The following is an 8,782-nucleotide window of genomic DNA, read 5'->3' as shown; positions in this document are numbered from 1 at the left end:
TCTCCATTGGTTTGCTAACAATTCCTAACACGTGACTCACTCTTCTGGCCATGGCCGAGCACTGAGCTGACATTTTCCTAGCTGCACTTGGTTGCTGGTTCTCAACCTGGAGAAAGCGACCACCACAACCTTGCCATGTTGATGAGCAAGAAAGAAATGACCAGCTGCATCTACAGAGTTGTGCTGCTGGAAAAAAATTGAGAGTAACAGTAGCAGATACTAAATCCTGAGATGCTACCCAATTCACTCTCAGGCAGGTTGACCTAAATTCCTACAGGGAACGAGGAAGCCACATATTTGGGGCATTTGAAACAAAACTAGACAAATGACCATGAATTATACTACCTGGGACATTCCTACCCTCTTTTGGCGGATGGATTAGGCAGACGACCTACTAAGTATTTTTTTTCTTTTGCTAATTCCTACAATGAGTGCATGTGCTTTAGTATTTCTTAAATCATAATCTGTTTGATCCAGAACCAGGCAAAGGTTTTGAAATGTACAATAAACCGCAAAAGGAAATCTTGAGCGGTTTGTTAATATCAACAGAAATCCAGATGGAATTACAATCATCTTTTATGTACAATTGAGGGCATATTATGTAATACTAGACAGGGATTTAGTTTAATGCACTGCACCTTCCAATAAGCTGCTGGCAACTCTAAAAGCAATTTGAAATCTATGAAACACTGTGTGCCATTGACAAAACCATTTTAAAACTGACAGTCCATGGTTAAAGGATCAGATATTCAGGGTCTTACGGGAAAATGAGGACGAGAGAGATAAAATGACAAATGAAGAAGAAGGGTGGAAAAGACCAGAGAAAAAACAAGAAAGAGGGAAAACTTAAAAAAAAAGAAAAAACAAATGAGAAAAATGGTCAATCTGAGGATAGCAGGTATATGGAGAGGACACAAGGTCAAAACTTCAAGGAGGCATGGAGTAAAATCCGTAAGATTTACTAGAAAGGGCGAAGTTGGCTGCTGCAGCCTCCTCCCAGACATTTAGTCAGGCGGTCAGGGTTGTTATTGCAAACACTGGGGCTGGTGTCGGTGACGCTAGCTGAGGTACAGCCTGAGGTACAGCCTGCACCAGCCCGGGGGCCGGCCACCGCTGCAGCCGGGCCCACTGCGGCTCCCCCCTTGCCCAGGGGCTGCTCCCAAGTTTCCCCCCGATTTTCTCTCGCAGCAGCCTCCTGCCTTCCCCCCCCCCCCCCCGAAAGACACCCTGGCCACACCGGGACCCCTACAGGCAACACAAGCGCACACAGCCCCTTGCCCACCCTGCACACACGCGCAGCCCCGTCCCCACAGAGCGGTCCCCTCGCCCACACCAACCCCACGCACCCTGCGCAACCCCCTTCACGCACCCCTCCTGTATCAGCCGCGCACAACCCGCCGCACCACGAACCCCTGCACACGCACACGCACCCCCCCCCGCACACAGACACATCGCGTGCCGCCCCCACGTATACACATTCACGCACACCCCTCCACACACCACCGCACCCGCCTCACACACACCCCCCTCACACGCAACCCGCACCCCCCGCCGCCCCCCCACGCCCCTCGCACACCTCCAGCACACCCACGTCCCTCGCAAGCACCCCTCCCCCTCCCCCATAGGCACACACCCCTCGCACACCCCCACCGCTCCCCTCACCCACACCACACACACGCCACACACCCCCTTCGCTCCCCACTCCACACACACCCACACCCCCCCCACATCCCTCACACACACCCCCCCTTACCACCCCAACCTGCCCCTCACACGCACCCCCTTCGCTCCCCACTCCACGCACACCCGCGGGCGCAGACCCCACGCGGCGCCCGCAGCGCTCCCGCCTCCAACGGGCGGGGCGGCGGCGCCCGTGACACTTCTCCTCCCCCCTCCCCCCCCCCGACCCCCGTCGCCGGCATGTGCGGCCGCGGGGGGGGCGGAGACGCCGCACCCGCCCCGCCCGCCCCGCCCGCCCGCCGCTCGCCCCGCCCCGCCCCGCCCCGCCCCGCCCAGCCGGCGGGGGGAGCGGAGCGGAGCGGGACGCGGGGCCGGGCAGGCGGGGCGGCTCGTCCCCAGCGCGGGGCGGCGGCGGCGGCCGGGGCTGACAGGCGCGGGGCGGCGGCAGCAGGAGCAGCAGCAGCAGGAGCAGCAGCAGCAGGGGCCGCGGTCCATGGAGCCCAGCTAGGGGCTCCCGCCCCCTCCACCGGCGGCCGGAGGTAGGTGCCGGCGGGGTGGGGCGGCTCCGGCCGGGCGGCGCGCGCGCGCGGGGGACGGGGACGGTTAACGCCGCGCCGCGCCAGGCGGTGTCGTCCTGCCGCGGCCACGCACCCCCAAGCACACCCACTCCACGCACAGCCCGACAGGCAGAGAGACACGCACACCCGGGGGCCGTGCGCCGTCATCGCTCGCCGGCCGCGCAGACGGGGCTGCGGCGGCGCGGTGACAGGTTGGCCGGGCCGCGGGCCGGGGGGCGGTGCGGTGCGGGGCCGCGGGCCGGGGGGCGGTGCGGTGCGGGGCCGCCACCATTGTTCCGCGCGGCGTGGCGTGGCGTGGCGCGGGCGGGGAAGCGGCGTGCCCGCGCCGCGGCCGCCCAGGGTGAGAAGATGTTGCCAAACAGCTGCTGCTTTGTGTTTCGCTTGCAGATGTCCCGGGCGCTGTCGGATTTTGGGAGGGCGGCGCGGGGCGAGAGGGTGTGCGGAGGACGGAGGGGGGCGCAGCCGCCCTTCCCCTCCCCTCCCCGCGCAGCTCCCCAAAATTGTTGTCGGGGCTGTGCCGCGGGGGTCCCCGTGTGTGTCTGAGGCAGGCGGGACGAGTCCTGCCTCGCTCTCGCGGTAAACAAAACACCCCGGTTAATAGCGGTTTAAGTGCCTGGATGCGTGAGCTAAAGGGAGATGAAAAACGGGGGGGGGGGGGGGGGAAGGGGGTGTATTTAAAGGTTGGCAGTGAGGTGGTCATTCGGGTATCTTTCCTAGTCGGTAGCAGATCGCTAGGCAGACTTCACGCCTCGGGAAGTTGTGGCAGGAATTCTGGCTGTTGGTGGACAGGTCCTGAGCGAAGGTGGCCGGGATGATAAATTGTCACCTGTGCTCTTGGTGTCTGCGTGGAGAGGGCTGTTTCTGGATGAGGCTGTTGCGGCTTGCCTGCCGCTCGCAGGTCGTGTTGGGTTTTTAAGCGCGCCTAAGCGTTTTCCTAAAGAAGTTCTGCATCTGTCAAGGGAGAGAGGCTGCAGAATCCAAGTGTTGTGTGCGGGAGCTGCAATACAGTGATTCAGCTTTCCGCATCTCTTCTCTCCTCCCCCCCCCCCCCACCTTTTTTAAGAGATTGGTTTTGCTTAGGTTTATTTGCTGTTGTTTACGTTATTTTCCTCAGATGCAATTCTCATCAGAAAGCTTTGTTTTTAAAGAATAGTTATAATGCAAGATCCAAAATACGTATGTTATCTAATAGGGATTATTGTTGAAGAGGGAAGAGTATCTGGTTAGTGAAGAATTTTTCAGATCTTTTCCATTAAAACTTAATGCATGAATATTCTTATTTTTACTAGTAACCTGTCGTGTCAATTGACTTAACGTTTTGAAATAAAGGTTTCCTCCCATGTATGCTACTGAATGGAGTATTCCAGGCATAACATTAGTATAGAAAGGAAAATCGGCACACTCCCATTTTGCTTTCTGTGTGTAGTTTTAGAAAAGCCTTTTCCCCCTTTAGATGGCTATACGAGTGACCCTGATTAATCAGCCATAACTACAGCGCGGACTTGGTCCAGCGGGCTGCCAATAGCACGCACGTTTTCCTGCACAACTCTTCTAGGGCTGTCTGCTCAATTTATACACGCTCTCTGTTTTGCCCTTGGAGTCTCTGATCAATTTTGTAGCGTTTCTGCCAGAAGCTCCGACAGGAGTCTCACTGAGACAGTAAAATCTATTTCACATTGCGATATGATTGAAGCCAAATTTGAAGCGGGGCGGGGGGTGGGGGGAGGCGGATAAACGCTAGAATCGGCTCTGGGGTGATGCTGAGTTTCCATGTGTGTGTAAAATTCTGGAGGGGCTCCAGTAGCGGGAGCTATCTGAGTCTGACTGCGCATCACTAGAATGATGGTTTTTCCAGGGTCCTGATAGCTTTCTACCAGAAACACAAGCGATAAGTGTTTGTAGCATGCATGGATTGTGTTATGAGCCCAGGCTCGAGGACTGAGCCAGCCGGGTTAGTCATGTAAAAGGCATGACGCGTGTGATGAGCAGGTAGCGCTGAACACGCTTCAACTTTGGGAAGCTGACATTCGCTGTGAGCAGGCTTGGAAACTTGCAGCCGAGTAGAGCCTGCACCAGTGTGAATTACAGGGGAAAAATGCATTTGCATGTAACAAAGAGGGCTGGCTCATCTTCTGCTTGAGGAACTGATTTTCAGAAAATCTGGCTTCTGTCTCTGCTTCTGCCACAAATTTATGGTGTAGGTTTGGGCAAACTGTTTAACCGTTCCCTGCCTCCGTTTTCATTTTCTTTGCTGGTGACCTGCTAAAGGCTTGTGTTTACAGTGTTTTCAATTCAGATGCTAACTCAAATCCTTTACCTTGCCCAATTGCCTTGCACACAGAAGTCTCAAGACCAGTATAGGCGATACCTTACCATGCTGGTCTGAGGGGATAGGGCTTGAGATTCAAATGCTTGAGCCAGTAGTACAGAGTAGTACAGCCTCACCACAATTCATCAATCTCTAATCGTACCCTTCTTCTAATCCAGTCATTCTGTGCTGCTAATCAATCGCCCTGCATAGCTTGAGTGATATTTTGCTGTGTGCTTGCCGACATATCAGCTTGGCTACATCAGGTGAGGGAAGTTACGGAAGTGAGGGTGGGCTGAGGATCATCAGCTCTTCAGGACACAGACTGTCATTTGATGTTTGTAAAACAAACATGGCACAAGAGAGGCCTGGTGTGACTTGGAAATATGCATCATAACTAGAGGGTGCATTATAACAACAGAACAGAAAAATGGCCAGAAAAAATGGTACCTTCGGTGTTTCTGTGTAGCCAGCTGTGTGCAAGTCAACAGAGAACTGAGGTGGAAGGTTGCAGCTCCCTTGGTATAACAACAGGATTCTTATTTTAGCATGGAAGACAGCCAAAGATAAGGAGTGGTTGTCATCTGGCTGGTCAGAGGATTTAAAAAAAAAAAAAAAAAAGCTTTGTGTAAATGGAGATATTTTCATGTAGGTACTAAGAAGAAAAGCAGATAACCTTGCCAGTGATGGACTAGCCATATAAAGCTAGCAGTACAAGATTCCTCCCATAAAAATCAGAATGATCCTAATTAAGCCCAGACCCTGTTAAATGACACATGGCTTTATTTATTTCAGATGTTTCTAGGTCCCAGAGATGGGGCCAAATGTGAAGAGTTTGATGTGGCAGATAGTTTAACCCCAATTACTTCTACATAAATCACGTGATTGTTACAGTAGCTAAGTACATGCAATAGTTGCCTCAGAGCTACTGATGAAAAATATATTTTAAAAAATGCCATTCAAAATATGTACTGAATAACCATTTTTACCCCACCGGAGCCTGCTTGTTCGCTATGGCTCCCCTGTTCAGCCTTTCAGACCCAGGAGGCATCGGCTTTGCAGCAGCCAGCATTGCAGAGGCTTTGGGGAAGACTGGTTAACTTTCTTTTTACAGGCAGAAGAATCAGAATGCAGTAGCTGTACTGGCTCAGCGTGCCCGCCGGTCTGTATGCACAGACAGCTGAAATGGTGGCTTTGTGGAGCAGTCAGTGAGTGAGAGAAAGAGAAGCAAAATGGGAGCTGACAAATATTCCTGTTATGAAACTGGGATGGATAAATGATTTATGGGGGTACTTGCTTTTTTATTTTTAGTGGAAGGACTCAGTTGACAATGTGTGATGCTAGCTGTGAATTGCTTTGTTTTGAGATCACACTGCGCTGGGTTATGCTCCAGAAACGGCATCTACAGAATAACAATACAGTAAAGTACTTGGTAGCATTGCTTAGATTTACTATCAAGCCCACAATACTATCTTCAGGAAGAAAAAATCCTACCCTCTCCCCTTTACCTCCCCCCCCCCTTTTTTTTAAGCTCTCCCCTCAAAGCCTTCGTCCCAAAACGTCCCAGAAGACTCTACCTCCAAAAAGGAGGTAGCTTTATGAGAGCTCCTAGGCTAGGAAGGATCATTAACCTTTCCCAGCTCTCCTCAGAAATTTCCATTCCATAGACTTTCAATTTCGTCCATCCTTCCTAGGACGCAGAACAAGTTACTCGGTAGATTGGCCACTCTTGCAGGAGCTTCTCTGTCAACAGCATTTCAATGTTGCTTGTTAGTTCTGGCTTTCTCTTTCAAACAGGTCTGTCCACATTATCCGTTAACGTACAGCAGCTGCGTAGCGACACTGTAACAGGGGTTGGGTGCATTTACAGGGTCATGTTTGTGGGTTTTTGCAGTACTTCACAGGGCGAGAGAAGTGGGAGCCCCTTCCCGCTGTCACAGGGGGAGCAGGATGCTGTGGGAAACCTCAAGTGCTTGAGTGCTGGCTTCAAGCTCGAGTAACTGGACCCTGCCAAACTGCACATACTGTTTCCAACAGGTTTTTTTGCTAGTTAGTAGTGTGCATAGTTGTTTGGAAAACACTTCTTTGAGGCATCATATTGAGGCTAAATGTTCTCAAGAGTTAACCTAAGATCCTGGGATAGTTTTGTTTTCCCTTTCAGTCTCCACGGCATGAACTGCCCATTGACTTTTTGGCTTTCTGATGCCTGTATTGCTTGCACCACTTCTGAAGCATACTGTGACAAACGGGCCAGAGTGCAGCTACAACAGGAGAAGGAAGCTGGCTGCTATTTGGTTAAATTGCAAGCTGGGCTGGGGGGGAGGGGGGTTTGGATTCCTCCCCATGGCAAGTGCAAAGATCTCTAAACAAGCCCCAGCAATAACCATATCCATAGCTTTTCCTGCAAGTCTATAGTGAGGCACTGCTGAGGCACAGTGTCCTAGAAACAGTCATCGGTCATCTAAGAATTTGTCAGAGACTTGTTATCTTGGCGCTGGTACTTGGGTCTAAACTCCGATGGGCCAAAGAGGTGAAGGAAGTTTGACACTACACCTCACTGAGTTTCAGGGGGACCGATGAAGGCAGGCACCCCTCGAGCATCCCACAGTGCAGCTCCAAACTCAGGCTAGTTCCGGAGAGCAGTCTCTACTCCAGCATCTATATTTGCTTCAAGGTTTTAATTATTTCTCTGCTTTTATCGTGACGTAGAAACAAAGCAGTAAGAGATATGCAGTTGCTACCAGGAGGGCCAAGAGAGCAATGGCTCTCGTATGCTCTGCTGGGTGGCATAGTCTTCACAGCAAAGCCAGGCTATTTGGAGGAATGCCGGTCTTGCATTCCAGTGAAAAATAATTCATTAACGGCCAGAGAATAATCACTTTACTCTGAAAAACCACTCCAGCTGCATTGCACCAACTGTTCTTTTTCAGCCTCTGAATCCTTAATGACAGTAGTGGCTAATTGCTCTTGCTGTGTTTTTTAACTGCAATGTCCTATTTCTTCTGAATTTACTGAGAAAATAATAGTAGTCATTGCATAGCTGCTTGTCACCTTTTAGAGCAGAAAGCTTCTGTGGTTGAATGGCCAACTTAGTTGGTGATTGCCTCCAACAATAGCAATTTTTTGTAGCTCATCAGTTATTTATCTATGCTTAGTGAACAAACTGTTTAACTAGAGCAGTGTTACTTAACTTGTGGTCCATGAATATCAGAAGATGATGAATAAAACAGTTGCAAAAAGTATGACAACCACATACATGCATTCTCTTGCAAGCCAGCAAACAAATAATGTCATAGAGTCGGGAATGGTGAAGTGAGAAATGTGTACTCACTCAGTAGATTTTTTAAAAATTTGATTTTATTTGAAAGCTTATGCAACAATACTGCACCAAATAGTCCTTGGACTTTAAAAAAAAAAAAAAAAAAAGGGGTTAGGTGGTGTTTTGATTAAAGGAAAAAAAAAAAAGAATTTGAGGAGCATTAAACTAAATGATCCAGTAGGGCAGTGAGGGTAGAAGATGTGGAAAATGAAGTGAAATGTGAAATACTTTTTTGTGTATGGGGTACACATTTTTCTTTCCGGTTGCTGATGGTGGATTGCTTTCTGTAGAGCTGGATCCACACAAGGCTACTGCAAAGCAAACAGAAAGGGCAACAATCCTTTTAGTCAGGATTTTCCCAATAAGCAGTCAGTTTGTTGCTCTTCTGCATTGTGCATGCAAGATCCATTAGAAGGGGTAGTGTTCTTCACTGAGCTGGTAGTATCTGGCTCTGTATCTCATGTCTCACCCAAGCAGCCGTTCAGTTTAAGGAAGACCGGATGGCCGAGGTAGGGTTGTGCTGGTACTACAGTAATGGTAGGCTGAAGAAAGCAGTTGTAAGGAGTTACATCCCCACGCATTAAGGGAATGTATCTGCCTTTTGTTTAGGTTTGCCATTTAGGTCCTTATGCGATCTTTGGATGCTCAGGTAGTCGTGGGTCTTCCCACATGAGTTTAGCCATGAAGACATCACTTGTCTTTCAGGATACGTTATGGCTATCACGCTAATTTTCCCCCTTCTGCAGGGGATTATTAAATTGCTGGGGCCTCACCTGAATGCTGTTAGATGCTACAGGAGAGTAGGCTAAAACAGAGGATGTTTGAGTGCTCATGGATCTTCACATTCGTAGGACGTACCCTCAGAGCTGTGCAGTGACTGTCCCGAGGGGACTTAAT

The 8,782-nt window shown here is 50.4% G+C and overlaps 1 protein-coding gene across 3 annotated transcripts in view; it reads left to right on the top strand.

Moving 5' to 3' along the window:
- Window positions 1–2,071: 2,071 nt before the first annotated feature.
- RAI2 (retinoic acid induced 2) overlaps window positions 2,072–8,782 on the top strand; it is a 45,631-nt gene continuing 38,920 nt past the window's right edge. The window contains exon 1 of one of the 3 annotated variants that reach the window (XM_068918897.1): window positions 2,072–2,219. The gene's annotated coding sequence lies outside the window, so the exon portion shown is untranslated. Of the gene's footprint in view, window positions 2,220–2,247; window positions 2,450–8,782 lie in introns of those variants that run through there. The other 2 variants (XM_068918906.1, XM_068918914.1) reach the window with 2 other exon arrangements.

This window comes from Struthio camelus, chromosome 1 (genome assembly GCF_040807025.1).
Source record: "Struthio camelus isolate bStrCam1 chromosome 1, bStrCam1.hap1, whole genome shotgun sequence".
Classification (NCBI taxonomy): domain Eukaryota; kingdom Metazoa; phylum Chordata; class Aves; order Struthioniformes; family Struthionidae; genus Struthio; species Struthio camelus.
Note: the sequence above shows the minus strand (reverse complement) of the source record. Positions and strands in the feature narration are given on the sequence as shown.